General features: G+C 36.8%; 1 pseudogene; it reads right to left on the bottom strand.

Moving 5' to 3' along the window:
- The window catches only part of LOC113046248 (regulator of nonsense transcripts 1-like), a 28,376-nt pseudogene that overhangs the window by 2,878 nt on the left and 7,265 nt on the right, over positions 1–18,233 (bottom strand).

The raw sequence follows: 18,233 nt of genomic DNA, 5'->3' as shown, positions 1-18,233 counted from the left end.
TCACATGATCTTCAGAAATCCGAATAATATACTGCTCAAGAAACATTTCTGATTACTATCAATGTAGAAACAGTTGTGCTGCACAATATTTTTGTAGAAAAATATATACAATATCTATGTGGAAACTGATAAACATTTTATTTTTCAGGATTCTTTGATGAGTAGAAAGTTCAAAAGAACATGATTTACCTTTTGAAGCATTCTTTTTATTGTTACATTTGATGAATTTAATGCGCCCTTACATGTTAATTTCTTTTAAAAAATGCACATCTGACTCTGCATCTATGCTTTGTCTTTTAAGGTGTGTGTGTGTGTGTCTTCTTACACTCTAGTACTGTGAGAGTCCCGTCACTCCTCCGTGTTGATAAGCCCGTTCTCCCTGGTAGGTGGAATCCTGGGAAAGCGCCACGTCCATCTGGGATTTGAACTCATCACCCAGGTAGCTATCCTGTTTCACACACACAAGACAAAAACAACATGTAAAACTACAGAGTTAACTAAACAAGGTCACAAAGCCTCTTATAGAAGTGTGGTGATGTGAGATCACCTGAGAGAGCTCGGGCTGGGACAGTCCAGGCTGGCTCATCTGTGACGGCTGGCTCATGGTGATGTAGCCCTGGGTCAGTGGACCCTGAGAGAAGGGCTGGGACACTAGATCCTGACTGGCCTGGCTGCTTGACATGTTGGCCTGTCCGCTGCCGTGATTACCGGTGCCACGGTTCCTCTGACGACCTCCACGACCCCCGGTCTTACCTTTAGGAGCACCACGACCTGTAAACAGAGGGAGAACTGATTTATATAATATTCATGATTCAGTTCTGCTTCACCTCTCGTCACTGCATCCATAGCTTCTTTCTATATCTCTCTAAAAGTAGCTAATGGGGCTGGGTGGTATTTAGAGTTATTACCATATATATATTTATTCTTTATAAGCTTAGATCGATATACAGTAGTTTGAGACGTCAGTGAATGAACGCTGAAGACGAAACAGAAACAGAAGCGCAATAATTCTGGCTGAAATATTTGTAGTTGGACAATGTGATGCATGTAGAATTTTAAACTTACAAGTAAATGTATTTTTATGATGGCACTAATTGTAAAGTGACTGTGGTAATCAAAAATGTCACTGCTTTTAATGTTTTAACATCGTAATGTTACAATGTTAGAATAAAATGTGATTTTGACGTTTTTTGCACATAATATATAGGCTTATATTGTTAAATTCACTTACTGTTTCGTTGGACAACATTGAGCGGTATGTAATAATATATATATATATATATATATTTAATACGGATACATTTTTTATTTTTTTTAAATCCAGATACAAAAATGAAAATACTGAGATATACATTGCATGTCGCAAAATCGGCCAAAAAATAGAGAGATGAATTTTTGCCCATAGTAGCTAATGTCATTAAAAAGGCAATACAAAATACTAGTAACGCTAGTCCAGGTTTCTTGTTCTCACCGGCAGCGGGTCCGTTCACCTGTCCCAGGTACCCAGGCGGAGGCATGGGAGGCATCATCAGATTGAACGGGATGGGGATGTTCATGGAGCCCATGGGGTTCGGCCCGGTCCCGATCATGCCCACCTGGTCATGAGTCTGGAAGTACATATTAGACGGACGCCCTGTAAAGACACACAAGCAGTGACAAATTACATTTAGATTTATCCACAAATAAGCATTTCAAAAACACCTCATTATTAAACAACAGCGTTATTATCATTGATACATCATTAACATTTTTGAATTAGATATTTTAAGTTTTTATATTGATGTTAAAATTCTTATATAAAATAGTTATCTTTTATTTATTTTAGTTTAAAAATCTGTTTCATCCATGCATTTTTATTTATTAGTTTATTTAGATTTCAATATTAATTTAAAAATAAGTTCATGGTTTTCATATTTTATGTCAATTACTTTTTTTTTACACTTTGAGTGACTTTATGGCTTCAGTTTTAGTAAACGTTAACAGAATAACACTGGATTATTTTGGTTGATGCTTAAACTAACCAAATCAAATTAGTTTGATCATGTTGATCAACAACAAAAATACAAATAAAAATTCTATTTGTAAATATGAAACTAAATTAGTACAAATCTTCTGCAGCTGCACTGAGATGTAAGCAGTGGTATGTGATGTTTTCTCACCAGTGCTGCTGCGATCATACACAGATCCAGGAATCATAGCCTCTCTCGCGTCATACATGGCAGTACTCATGAAACGAGCTCCCTGAAACACAATTTCCATTATTAGCAGAAATATTGTGTAATATTCATGTGTTTTTCCCCCTTATTTGAAACTTCTTTGTTACCTTGATGGTGAATGTAGCGTTACAGATGCATGTTGTAATTAATCAGATTTGCATGCACCGAAAACATGAATATTTCTGCACTAGAATTAACCCTGATTGGTGTGTGTGTGTGCTACTCACAGGGTTGATGGTGTTGACCAGCTTGCGTGGTTTGCTGAACTGCATGAGGCTCTCTCTCAGGTTGTTGAGCGGTCCTTCCACCAGAACCTTCTGCTCCTTGTAGTAGTTAAGCAGGTGGTTCCACAGAGGCTGCTTGGACAGAGCCTTAGGGTTGCCCACAATGATCACGCCATATCTGCACACACACACACACACACACTTGAGCTATCAACCTACACTTGTGCACAAATGCATAAAATATACAATGCATATACAATGTTTCACAAAACTTCAAATTTCAACATTTCATTAAAAAATTTCTGCATTCCAATTTTAATGACCAAAGAGCATGTCTAAAAAAAACTGAATTCTTAAAAATGCTACAATCTATTGAAATTTTAGCACAAATATTGCCCTATGAAATGTGTCATCTAAGAAATTCTGTTGTCTATTTTACTTTTTCTGTGTTTTATATTTTACAATTATTATCAGAGACAATCAAATTAAATGTAAATTTAATACATTTTTTTAATTCAAATAAAGTGGAAATTAAATTTTATTTGTTGACAAAGTGCTGCGCACACACACACAAAAGTTTGCCGTATAAATTAAAACATGAATAAAAATTGTTTATTTCATATTTAATAAAATACGTTATTCTTTATTACTACTTAGCACACATACTTAGCACTAGTAGTAGCACATATACTCTACAAAACATGCAATATAACAAAACAATAAAAAATACAATTGTCATACTTTCTTCAAATAAAACCAAACTTTTATTTTGGTGGTTTGTGGTGAAGACCTTTGAGTTTGTGTGTGTATCTAACCATAGTTTTTCTAATGAAATGGTGAAATGCTGGTGAAGTGACTCTCAGAGCAGCTCTGGAGAAGTTTGCGTGTTCATGTCCTCATTTTATTAAGGTGACAGACACTAAAAACACCACAAACACATCATGTGTGCTTCAGCGTTAGTAGTAGATGAAACCGAGACATGCAAAAACAGATCAAGTTTATAGCACTATTTTTATTTATTCTGCCAAAACTTGCCATATCCTGTGACATTCTGTTTTATAAAGCAAACTCCATTTGTATGACTGGAATCTGCAATAAATGCATCTCTGCCGTGCATGCAGACAGCTGAATGACACTGACTGTAACATGAGGTGTAATTTTTAATCTAAGTCTGCTATTGTTACCTGGCTCTGGTTAGTGCCACATTGAGACGTCGCGGGTCGTTCAGGAAGCCGATGCCCTGGTGCTCATTAGCTCTGACACAAGACAGGATGATGAAGTCCTTCTCTCTGCCCTGGAACGCATCCACGCTGGCGATCTCCACCTCCTGTAGACACACACACAGAGACATCAATACATCACTGACACACTGGATGCCAAACAGCCATTAAGTACTACAGCAATAACAATCTCACACCAAAATGCGCTTTTCTTGACACCCTAAAATGCCCCAGTGAGTGTCTAAAGTACACTTATGCAAAAGAGCGGCTGAAATCAGTCTACAGGTGTAGTCTGGACTCTGTACCTGGTATAGTTTGGTGTGCAGAGAGCCGCTGAACTGCATGTACTGCACCAGGTAAGATCGCTGACCCTCGTAGGGTGTAATGATGCCGATCTGGTCGGGTTTGGCTCCGGCTTTCAGCAGACGGGTGGTGATCTTCTCCACATTAGACGCCTCGGTCCTGAACACACAGAAGATTTTATCACACCGGCATGTGTGAAAAACACTTTGCATGATGCTAATCTGCCATGATTGGTCTCATGTTCATTTCATCTGGCCTGTAATGAATGATGATGCAGCATTACCAGGAAAACAGCTATTTTTCCTGCTCTAAAAGCGCCACCTAGTGGCAAATAATGAATTTGCTTTTAAATTCAGACCACAGGAAAAGACTCATGTTGGAGGTCAACATTTCTGATTTCAGGCTGAATTACTGTAAAGTGATGGTGTTCTTTACTGTGGTTGAAAAATTACTTTCTAGGAATAATAACAATAAAAAAAAAATTTAACAGGTCATTTTATGTGATGTATAGAGGCATACATCTAAAATCTTATATAACAATTGATATACACAGGAATACAGTAATTAGTTTTTTAACTACTCTGGCCCTGACTCCCAGAAACAGTGTGAAACCAACCTATCAGATTGAGTCTTGCTGTTTTGAGAAAGTGTTATTGCGTGCACAATATGCATCAGATATTTATGTTAAGAGTGGGATATGGTGTTCAAATGTACCTGTTGAGATAGGAGGTGCCAGAGCTTGCGATCTCCTCCTGGCCTTGAGTTACATAGAAAAACATGGGCTTATCGGGCTGAGGCCACTGGAAGTCAAAGCCTTTCTTGATGCGATCGGCTGGAGAACAGAACAGAACATCATCACCATGCGGCTACACAAAAATGTCGTCTCTATGATCTATACTGACGTAGTGCAATATCAACTACATAGAACTATATTCAAAAAAAATAATTAAACTTGAGATGACGTACTGGCGGTGACCCCGTTCTGCAGAGAGCCCTCATAGAAGATGTTTGAAGGGAAAGCGCTGAGGGCCGGGTGCATGCGGTACTGCACCTGCAGACGGATGGGTCTGATGCCCAGGACCACCAGCCTCTCAAACAGAGACTGAGACAGACCTGCTTTAGCTGCTTTCTTGCACATGACCACAGGACCCAGCTGACAGTGGTCACCCACCAGAATCAGCTGTCAGAGGGAGAAGACGGTACAGTTACTAAACAGAACATTTATACAAAAATCTGACTGTTCCAGAGTAAAAGTCACTTTTTTTAACATCTAAATACCGTATTTTCCGGACTATAAGTCGCACTCTTTTTCTTAGTTTGAATGGTCCTGCGACTTATAGTCAGGTGCGACTTATTTATCAAAATTTATTTGACATGAACCGCGAGAAATGAACCAAGAGAAAACATTACCGTCTCCAGCTGCCAGAGGGCGCTCTATGCTGCTCAGTTCTCCTGTAACCTACACTGAAGACACAGTGCGACTTATATATGTTTTTTTCCTCGTCATGACGTATTTTTGGACTGATGCAACTTATACTCAGGTGCGACTTATAGTCTGGAAAATACGGTACTGCTGTATATACTTATGATGAAAAACTCAATATTCCTTCAATGTGGCAAAGTAGAGAAACTGTAGTTTAGATATATTTTTACTTGTTTGCAAGTCATTAACATTCTTTGTTTTTTTTTTTAATGTAGAAAATACTGGTCATAAATGTAAGGGTGCTTAAAAAACGTATTATCTCATTGGTTGCAGTTTTTATCTCCACACTTTCAACTTTTATGCAGTTTGTGCTTGTAAGGAAAGAAATTAATGTAGAGTTTATTCATATCCATTTCCTATGAGCTGGTTATTCGGTTAGCCTTGGTGTTTATGGTAAATGTTTTTTATAAGGAACACCATTACAGTGTATATCTATTTGTACTTATTTTCATATTCATCCTTGTTTTATATACAATTAAAACCAATGTTATTTACGAAGATATTCGTTTTTCTTTTTAAATATCCTGAACTTTTCTTTTCTTTTAATTGTAGTTAAAGTGGTAGTAATTTAGTTGTTTTAGTCATTATTATTATTATTTTTTTACATTGTCAATTCGGGACAAAAACAGCACTCTTGTGATATCGGTTATCAAGATTTATACATCATCTGAAAGCTGAATAAATAAGCTTCACATTGATGTAAGGTTTGTTAGGAAAGACAAATATTTGGCAGAGACACAATTATTTGAAAATCTGGAATCTGAGGATGCAGGAACATCTAAATATTAAGAAAAAGCCTTAAAAGTTGTCCAAATGAATTCTTAGCAATGCATATTACTAATCAAAAAGTATGTTTTGATATATTTATGATAGGAAATTTACAAAATATCTTCATGGAACATGATCTTTACTTAATATCCTAATGATTTTTGGCATAAAAGAAAAAAAACGATAATTTTGACCATTGCTACAAATATACCCAAAGTGACTTATGACTGGTTTTGTGCTCCAGGATCACATTTCTCAACAATCAACTGTATGTAATGCAAGAGGCCAATGCATTAACTGTGCTAAAATATTTTAATCAAGTTATTTTTTTCACAACTAATTAAAGTTAACGTGTGAAACTGACAACCCAAATAATAACACATAATATTTGGAGTGAAACTAATACACATTTTATCATCAGTAATTTACATGATTTCAGATTGTATAAACAAAACATGACTTTTTTCCTCAACAATGCAATTTTGACCCAGTGTGACATGTATTCAAGTGACTTGTTTTCCAGAAACTGTGGTGTGTTTGGGTAATGTAAAGTATATGTGTGGTAACATTCACCGTGTGATAATTGGCCCGTCACATACCTGTTTGGCCCCGAGCACCACTGGCACCATGCACTCGGGCTCCGTGGCCTGTGTGCTCTCATCGATGAGGATGGAGCGAAACTGCATCTTAGCCAGGCGAGGGTCACCCGCACCCACACATGTGCAGCAGATCACATCTGCATTCTGAGGAACAGAGAGAGAGAATGATGTGTGCAGGCCTGTGCTACAGATGGGCTAATGGATCATGCATGCAAAGAAAAAAATTCAACTTTTTCATTGTGTGTGTGTGTGTGCATGTGCTAACTGCAGGGGAAAATGCACCACACAAAAACATTCCCCATTTCCTTTGCCAAAGAAAACTGCTTCAGCATTATTGTGCTCCACCGCCTGCAGCGTTTATATAAATAAACACACAGAAAATGCACTAGAAAAGCTTGAGAATGCTGTGCAATTCCAGCATTTGGTGAAGTCAGACATGTACCATGAGCAGCTCTCTCTCAGCGGTTCGTTTGAGAGCTCGGTAGCGTTTCTCATCAGAAGACGACAGCTCGCCAGTTTCGTCCTTCAGCTGCTGCAGTTTCTGCAACTCTGGCATGCTGCAAAAAACACAGACACACATCAGTCCTCATGAGATCTCTGCATTCGAAATGAAATAGACATTTATAGATTAAGATAAAAAAATAAATCTTAACCCTAAATCTGAGTGACAATTATAGGGATGCCAACCTCTGCACACCATTCATAACACAAACACAGAGGGTCAAACAGTGAGCATTAAGAACAGAAATGTCTGCACCTGTCCATGTTGCGGATCTGATTGTGCAGAGCCAGGAAAGACACCGGGGAATCGATGGCCTCACGACTCTTAGCGCACAGACGAACCACCTTCAGTCCTGTCTGATGGATCTTCTCTGTCAGCTGATCCACTGCGATGTTACTCGGAGCACAAACCAGAACCGGACTAAACAATAAAAACAGACACAATGCAAACACTCAGTTGATATTATACGGCCATATTTTTTCTAAAATCATTTTTATCTTTACATCTTCCTAGAATCCTTTTTTTCCTTTCTTTTTTTTTCTTTTTGGATTTTTTTTATGGTAAAATTACATTTTACAATTCAAAAAGCATGTGTAACATGCATACAATATATTTTTTTAAGTCTGTTTTTATTTTGATTTAATTCAGACATATCAAAACCACTGATAATCACACAAAGCCATAAAATATTAATTTAATTAATCTTATAAAATTTGATCAAATTAACATTTAGTAAGCAAAGTGCTGCACAACAGCACTAGAAGGTTTATGCTTTAAATTAAAGCATGCAACAAAAACTTAAAGTAAGGGAAAAAATATATTATAGGTCATTTTAATGACAATTTTTTCAACCTAATCTTAATCTCTTCATATTTAAATCGTAGTCTTTTCTGTTGTAATATTCACAGACACTAGTCAATATCACAAGTTAAGTGTACAACTTTTCTCTTGATTGATGCATTTAAAATTTACCAAATACTATGATATTCTGTGTTATACTGTTAATTAACATTGTGGAAATCATAGGAGTCTAACAATACAGAAATGTTAAAACGACATATGATATTAAATTTTAAACATAGTAGCAAAGTAAATTAACTTTATTTCATGTTGAAATTGCAAAATGCATTGGAAATGTAAGTGGAAACACTGTTGCGAGGGAACAAGTCTCACCCATTGCCCTGTCTGGCCAGATGATAGACGATGGTGGCAGAGGTGACAGTCTTTCCGGTTCCTGGAGGCCCCTGGATCAGACTCAGGGGTCGCTGCAGCACCGTCTTCACAGCATAAACCTACATTGTTGCACAACACCTTGAGTCTCAGAAACCTGAAGAGCAAGGGCTGAATCGAAGGCTTTAGACAGCTCTCTACCTGTGAGTGGTTAAGATCTGGCAGGCCCTGCGCAGTGAAGCGTTTGGGCAGCTGGCATTTGATGATAACGTCCTCCACCTCGTGACCCAGCAGCTTGTGATAGATGTAGCCGGACACAGAGGTCTCGTCCACAGCAAACGTCTTCAGGGCGCTCTGCATGCTACAAAACACAAAGAAAAAGTTGAACTGTGTGTCCACCATAGATTATTAGACCGTCACAAAATTACAAATAATCAGGACTGGAGCTTTCAAGCTTTGAAAAAGTCGCAAAAGATTAATAAAAGTGTCACAGGAGGAGTCTGAGAGACTCATGCATTGAAATTAGAGTTGTTCTGATTCCGATACTAGTATCGGAAATATCTCCGATACCACAACAAATTCTGGCATCGGCATCGGCGAGTACATGAACCCATATACCGATCCGATACCATTTTCTTAAAAAAGACCTAGTTATGACCGCAAGCTTTGCCTAACCGCTGCACGGTTCTTCTTCGCTGCTCAAAATGCATTGAAAACACAGGAAGTTGTGCTGTGTTGCCACAAGCAACCCCTGTTTAGAGCAGCGAAGAAGAAATGAAAACGCGTTAGCAGCCCTTATCTATATATGACTGGATCACTCATCACATTCTAAACTGCCAAAAGACAGTGAAGCCGCTTCTATATTATAGATCAGTGGTTAGCAGTATGTCTCTGTAGTACCGGTAGTTACAGACTCTCAAGTATATTCAGTACCGGCAGCTGCGTTCAGTCGCTTCCGTGTAAGTCAAAGCGCAGGGCTCCAGACAGTAGCCGAATATATACTAGTGTCTGTGAATATTAAACTGCAAAATACTATTTAAATATTACTCCCGCAAAATCTACATCTCTGTGGGTGACTGGCACAGATGCGCGAGAGCTCGCTGTTTTGTAGTCTCTGCTGTGTGTCATGAGGACACGAACGCATAAACCGTCACTTCATGAGAATTTACCGTTTCATTTGAGAATACTGTCATATCATAAACACAGACACTCAAAGATCTTCATGGCAGCCCATTAAAATAAATGTTTGGTTTACATGAGTAAATTGACAATATATAAAGCTACTGTTGTAGCCTACAGTAATAATAATACGTCTCTATAATAATAATAATTATGCCTAGATGGTTGCTTGTTTTTTACTTGTTTTGTTGTAAAGAGATTATCTGATTAATAGATCTTTTTTTTATATTCCTAGACTTATTTGTTGCAGTTTTTTTATACAGTTATATTGTAAAACTTAAATACCTTTTTTAGTTTGCGGTGTTAGATTTTTGGCTGCATATGCATATGCAAGTTCTTTTTTGCATATGAAAATAAATAATACTGTCAAATTCATGTTAGATAATAAAAATACTGTAATAAATACAGTAGTTCACCATGTATTTGTTCATGTTTTATTGAGGGATCTGTCTGAAGCACACCATAAAAAGAATTCTAGCAATTTACACAGGGCTAGTAGTATATACAGCTGTATATACAGATACACACCCAGGTATCGGATCAGTACTCGGTATCGGCCGATACCCTGAGCCCAGGTATCGGAATCGGTATCGGGAAGAGAAAAAGGGTATCGGAACATCTCTAATTGAAATACATACCCTGTGAAGTCTTAATGTGAAAAACAGAGTGAAGTTCATGTAGTTTGTTATGCAATTAAATCTTTTTAGACTCAGAAAGCTCAAGGTCTCCATTGATTGTAATTGCATGTTTAATTGCATAATTATATAGGGTAACTAAACCAAAAATAAAAACACATTTCTGCCACATGCAAAAAAAGGTTTACAGAAACAAAATGCATGCAACAAATTAATTGATTTCAGCTAGCTTCAGCATTTCTTTTTTTACATTTTTATTTAGTTTACCTTGATTTTTAGGGTGAATAAGATATATATATATATATTTTTTTTTTTTATCCAATTTTTATTTTATTTAAGCTAGTTGACAAGACATTACATTTAAATGACTAAAAACTAATAATAAAACAAATAAAACCGGTATATAATTTAATGGACTATATATATATATGTAGTTTAATGGACTAGTGAAAGTGTAAGTGATAGTAGGACTAACCGGTCAAAAGATGTGGATTTCCAGACAAAGTCCACCTGGAAGTTATGTGTTACCTCCACAGGTGCACCAGCACTGCTGCGCAGCTCGATGGCGATTTCATCTCCATAATCTGAGAGGATCTTGGTTAAAGGAATCTACTGATATAAACAGTGATTGCAAAACTCACGATGCATGTGCTCTGCAGAGGTTGCAATTATGTTGCTATGTAGTTACAAGGATGTTCTGGGTGGTTGCTTTTCAAGTCATTAATGCATGCCTTAGCACATTATCAAGAGAAAATAATAGCTGTCATTGTGTGACAACAGCGAGTTTGATCATTGCTGAAAGGATACTGTCCGGGACTTTGATGACGTGTCCGATCCCTTTCCACAGCGGAGCCATGTCTCCTTTATACCGCAGACAGATCTCGTCTCCTTGCATCAGTCGCATGTCTAATAAACATCACCCACACAGAGAAAACACAGTCAGAGAGACCACATCCTGTGGATTTATGCTCTTCTAACAATAATCGAGCTATATATCCATCACATACACAGTACAGCACCACAAACACACATGCACACACACGCGTGCGCACTAGGCTCCGTGCACACATCGATGAGGGATGCATGGGACACGTGTTAGGGATGGGATGGATATGAACCACTGGTAGACACAGAAGATGATGAAAGTAATTATTACCACCTGAATCCGTCTTGGCAGAGTGAAATAAGCTATCCGCTTTTTATTCAGTCCCAAATCCCACCTCACTGTTATATTGTCTTGAGTCTGAATGAAAAAGACAGGAGACAAGCAAGCAGAATAAATATCACATGTTTTGACATTCACAGTCTAACATTACAATTTCCTAGTGAACAACAACACTACCCATGATCTGTTTATATTTATACTTTATATATATATATATATATATATTTCTATTTATACCTTTTAGTACCTGAATGGTTTGTAATAAGCCTCCAATGCATCATATTTTATACTTAGAGATAGTTTTATATGGCAATACTATTGTGGATTTCACAGTAGCTCATATCTTCATAACAGACGTTACGCCAGACGCATTTACTTCGTAGTTGGTTTGAATCAAATGTTGCAATGCAGAGATTTATTTCAGAGCATGTTCACGGCTGAACTATTTATTGATTTTTTATTTCTAATGAAGAAAATGAATGTCTTCTGTTGCACTCCATAATTCAAGCAGAAAGTTAACCAAAGGTCTATTGCATCATCACTAGTTTAACCACAGGAATAACTGCAGAGCAGAACGGTTTTCATACTTGGGACTCTTTGAGTTTCTTGTCATAGTCAGCCTCTAGTTTGACCAGCGGCCCAAAGATGTTCTGGTACTGATAGGCATCTTCATATCGCAGCAGAACGTGCTGAGGTTCCTCGTCCACTCCAGGTTTCTCCAGATCTTCCAGGGTCGCCGTTGGGTTTTCCTGCAAATGTGACAGAGCGTACAGTCATACAACAATATCATGCTGGAAACGGTGTTCGTGTGCATGAGAAAGTTCATGATACCTTCCAGAGCTCCTCGAGTTTATTGATCTGCTGTGCGGTGATCTGACGTGCCCTCAGCTGCTCCTGCTCGGACGGGATCTTCACCAGCCAGGACAGGAAGCAGCGGTCCTGGATGAGGGGCTGCCATTGAGAGCTGTCCCAATTAATGTCCTTCAGACTGCTCTGACTGGCACACGGCTGCCTGAACACACACACACACACACACACACCCATGAAACAGAGGCACTGCACACGCTTGATAAGCAATGGTGGACAGCTTCTGATAAAACCAGCACCAGATTAAAAAAAATATATAAAAATATAGACTGTTGTGGTTTCAGAGCGTCGAGTGGTGTGATCACATTTTCACAAAACTTTTCAAATAACAAACATTTTTTAAAAAAATTATATATACAGTACAGACCAAAAGTTTGGAAACATGAGTAGTTTTACTGTTTTTGAAAGAAGTTTCTTCTGCTCATCAAGCCTGCATTTATTTGATCAAAAATACAGAAAAATACAGTAATATTGTGAATTATTAATACAATTTAAAATAATAGTTTTCTATTTGAATATACTTTAAAGAAATAATTTATTCCTGTGATGCAAAGCTGTATTTTCAGCATCATTCCTCCAGCCTTCAGTGTCACATGTAACATCAGTCGATCACATGATCATTTAGAAATCATTCTAATATTCTGATTTATTATGAGTGTTGGAAACAGTTCTGCTGTCTAATATATTTGATGAAGAAAAGGTTCAAAAGAACTGCATTTATTCAAAATAAAAAAAAATCTAATAATATATTTTCTTTACTATCACTTTTTATCAATTTAACATATCCTCGCTGAATAAAAGTATTGATTTTATTTTAAAAAAAAGAAAGAAAAAAAAATTACTGACCCCAAATTACTGACCAGTAGTGTATATTGTTATTACAAAATATTTATATTTTAAAAACATAGGTTCTTTTTTTTTTTTTTTTACTTAAAAATACTTTCTGTATTTTTGATCAAATAAATGCAGGCTTGATGAGCAGAAGAAACTTCTTTAAAAAACATTACAAATAGTAATGTTTCCAAACTTTTTGTATGTACTGTATATTTATATACATATACAATTTCAGATTGCAAAAGACACTTTATGATTTCATGGAGTACTATATGTAAATTGAAATAATATGTATGTACACCTATGACTGCTCGAATTAAATATAAAATAAAATTAATTCAGTCAACATGAGGTCAACTCCACAAAAAAAAAATTGTGTTTGTATGCATTGATTTAATTTATGCATTTATTAAAATATTTATAAAAGTTACATAAAACATTTATGCATTTATCTATGAATATGCAATCACAGACACATTAAAAGCAATCATGCTAGCACACGAGGTGCATAAAGTACAGACCTGGTTCCTTACACACCCACTCTACTTTATTACGTAAAATTGAAAATACATGGGACTTTCCCATGTCACATTTTCAGAAAGCATGTACTGTCACAGATGCAAAAGTGTCTAAAAGCTACACATTATCAATCAAACTCAAACAATAAAGAGGACATCCAGCATGATTTTTGTTGTTGTTACTAAAACCAATGACTAAACCTCACTTTAATTACTGATGCCTACAAGACATCAAATTAGATTTGGGTCAACCTAATCAAAATAAACTTTTTCTTTCCCAGAATTACTGAATCTGAGTTTGTGAGTCAGAATGAAAGGCAAATGTGTCACCTGCACAGAAGCACCACGACAGAGTCGGCTTTAGCCGGGATGAAGCCGAGAAGGAACACATTACGGCAGCCGCAGTTATAGCACTCCAGAACCGTCTCTCCCAGCGGCCCGTCCTTATGCAGCGTCACCTCCTTACATTTGGCCCTCACCAAGTGGTTCACAATATGACTGAAATATCAAATGTGACAAGAATAATCATTTTAAGTTTTAAAAATGCTCTGGTTAACCAAATGATTGGACTGGTGCACTCACCTGCCAGAGGTGTTTCCGCGGCCGTTGCAGAACCATTTCTTGCTGGTGTTGCAATAGACAACACATGCTGGATCATGGATGCCACAGTAGCTGCAAACACACAAAAACCAGCTCACAAAATGATAATACTTGCATACAATACCATTCGAAATTTAGGGTCAGTATGATTTATTAAAGTTCCCTAGTCTTTTCTGCTAATCAAAGATTAACTTACTTGAACACAAATACAGTAAGTGCAGTAATATACTGAAATATTATTACGATTTCAAATAACGTCTTTCTATTTTAATTCATTTTAAAATGTAATTAATTCCTGTGTTTTTCTGCATCATTACTCCAGTCTTCAGTGCCACGTTATCTACAGAAATCATTGTAATATACTGCTCAAGAAACATTTCTGATTATTATCAATGTTGAAAACAGTTGTGCCGCTTCATATTTTAGTGGAAATCGCATTACATAACTTTTTAGGAATCTTTGATGAACAAAGTTCAAAATATTTGCTATTTGATTATAATCAGATGAAATAGGAATTACAGATTATGAATATATAAAATAAAAATACAATTAAAACTGGGAAAGGTTATTGGTGAAAATAATGACAGAATTAAGTCTGAAAATATAAACTTCCCTTTACACAATCATATAAAAAGCTGCAGCTAATGCACAGTAACCAGATAAAACACAAAAAGCTAACATAATTTAATAAAATAATAACCATTTAAACACATCTGCAAGTTATAATTATTACCATACAAATGAAACCCCTCTCATCAAATATGCTCTTAAAAACAGTTGTAATTCAATAGTCATTCTGAAACACATAAACCTGTGACATAAACAATAAATAAATAAATTTATGCATTTATCAGGCTATCAATTTTTACCTATCATAACACGTTAAAAAACAAAAAAAGATGCATGTTATTATAACATCAAAATAGCTAAGAAATCTCTCACACACCACTGCAACAGATCATTATAACTACCTTCAAACACAAAATTTGCATTTCAGAGAATCGTGCATTATTTTATTTCTCTCACAGCTACAGACACATGATAACAGCGCGAGAGATCAGGACAGGTGTGTTATTCGTACCTGCAGGCGTGCACCGGCAAATCTTTAGTGTAGTAAGTATCTTCCTCATCCTCCTCAAAGTTCAGCTCGGCCAGAAGTTGGCTGGTCTTCACCACTGCATCGTCTCCGTTGGGCAGAACACCATCAGGCCCATTCACCTAAACGCAAAATATATCACCTTAACACCACCGTTTTCAAACAAATCTCAAATTGTCCAAGCGTGAAACCAGGAGATTCAATCCAGTGCACATTCAACCCTCAAAACACACACATCTGCAACTTACACCAACAGAAACGCAGTTAAATCAAGTAGAAACATACAACTGATTAACTGAAACAACTTACTCAGCTGCATATACTTCAAACAAAAAAGAAAACAGATGTTTTGAAAGCTTCTGCTAATGCACAGTAACCAGATAAAACATAAAAAGCTAAGAAAACATCAATTTAATAAAATAATTACCATTTAAACACATCTGCAAGTTATAATTATTACCATACAAACTAATCCCCTCTAATCAAATATGCGCCTAAAAACATTTGTAATTCAATAGTCTTTCTGAAACACATAAACCTGTGCCATAAACAATATAACACGTGTTAAAAGTCAAATAAGATGTTATTATAACACCAAAATAGTTAAGAAATATCTCACACAGCACTGCAACACATCATTAATATAACATGAATATAGTAAACAAAGACACACCTGTCATCTGCAGCTAACTGTAATAAAACAACATCTCTGAGAATAAGCTGTTATGACATGCTGATAAGTATTATAAGAAAATAGTTTATTATCAACACAAGTGTAAGTTAGTTCATCCTGAAAGTACGCAAATACACTTGAGATCTGCAGCTAATCAACCAAAACAAGGTTTTTGACGTAACGTACTTCACCACAGATAGTAAAATAGGAGCTATTATATGTAGTTTAGTTTATTAGCATATTAAACTTGTATTTGTACACTTCTGTAGTTCACAAAAGTCCCCCTGAAAACTCTCTCCCTCTCTCTTCTGGCGGCCTGCTCTGTCGTTGCTAACGCTAACGCGCGGCTAACGCCTGCTAGCTCGCCATATTTGGACTCAAACGGCGTTGAAAGACACCTGACAGAACGCTTTATTCTGTGTTTTGTGTGTTTATACCTGGCTGTCGAGTTGACTCTGGGTGTGGCCCTGAGTTTGGGTCTGGCTGGGCAGCGTGAAGTCGGTGAACTCGAACTCGGAGCCCTGCGTGTCGGCCCCGAGCAGCTCCGCTTCCTCCGTGTCCAGGAAGGTGAGCGTCTGCGAGCTCGGCCCGTACGCCTCCACACTCATCTTTTCCTTGCTTCGCTGGCCGCCTTTATCGCAAGAGACACCGAGTAATCCCTCAGCGGTGCGGGGAAACGAGCGACAGACGTTTGTTTTGGTTCGAAGTGAAGAGAAGGAAACGGCGCGCGAGGAGCTCGTGCAGAAACGAAAGCAAACGATTCCGGAGAAGACTCGACTCCCACTCGAGCGCGGTGACGTCACGGGGCGAGCGGAAGCGCAACCGACGTAGAGGCGATGACGTCTACACGTTTGTTTTGTGACTATATTGCTGTCAAGGAAAGTAAAGACCATTAAAGAGCTTCTGTCAATTGTACATTGTTTACAAATAGAGGTTTAGCTCTTCTGAAATATTATATGAATCTTAGGAAAAACATTTGACCTCATATAAGCCGACTTTGGTTTAAAAGTCTACATAAAAACAATATGTGACCCTGGAGCACAAAAGAAGTCTTAAAGGGTTAGTTCATCGAAAAATGAAACTTATGTAATTAATAACTCACCCTCATGTCGTTCCAAACCCGTAAGACATCCGTTCATCTTTGAGTCACAGTTTAAGATATTTTAGATTTAGTCCGAGAGCTCTCAGTCCCTCCATTGAAGCTGTGTGTACGGTCTACTGTCCATGTCCAGAAAGGTAAGAAAAACATCATCAAAGTAGTCCATGTGACATCAGAGGGACAGTTAGAATATTTTGAAGCATCGAAAATACATTTTGGTCCAAAAATAGCAAAAACTAAGACTTTATTCAGCATTGTCTTCTCTTCCGTGTCTATGTGAGAGAGAGTTCAAAACAAAGCAGTTTGTGATATCCGGTTCGCGAACGAATCATTCGATGTAACCGGATCTTTTTGAACCAGTTCACCAAATCGAACTGAATCATTTGCCTGACTGAACTGCTGTGAAGAGAGAGCTGAAGATGAACACCGAGCCGAACTGGACAAAAGATTGACTCGTTTGCGATGCTAATGCAATGAAAAGCATAAAACTTTCGTCTAGTTATCTCATAATTTTGTATATTAAATTTGTATACTGTAATTACAATTTTAAGATAATTTATAAATCTTATTTACATTTTGATCTTTAATATAATGATGAATATTATAATATAGATTAAAATTTATTAGAAATTTTACTTGTATAATTTCATTATGTGTGTGTGTGTGTGTTAATTGGAATAAATAAACTTAAATAATGCAGAAAAAATTTATTCAGAGCTACAATTTGTAAAAAAAAAAAAAAAAATATTGGCAAAAAAGGAAACACAACATAAGAGGAAGAACAACAGTGTCTACACAACTATGGAATGCATACATAATAATCACCACTGTAATAAATGCCAGAACGTTTAATACAATGGATCTATAGAAACAAAGAAAGTTAAAGATAACAGTGTTTTACATAAAAAAATTAGACTCACAGAATAATCAGTTTGGTCCACTGTGTTTGTGATCGATAACAGATTCCAGTAAAAACCATAGAAAAACCAGCTAAAGAAAATTAAAACCAAGTCTTATGTTTATAATATCATAAAATACACTGAGAAATTATGGTGTAATATAATATAATATAAAATAATATC

The sequence above is a fragment of the Carassius auratus genome, chromosome 27 (assembly GCF_003368295.1).
Source record: "Carassius auratus strain Wakin chromosome 27, ASM336829v1, whole genome shotgun sequence".
NCBI lineage: Eukaryota > Metazoa > Chordata > Actinopteri > Cypriniformes > Cyprinidae > Carassius > Carassius auratus.
The sequence above is the reverse complement of the archived record's forward strand: the minus strand, read 5'-3'. Positions and strand labels throughout refer to the sequence as shown.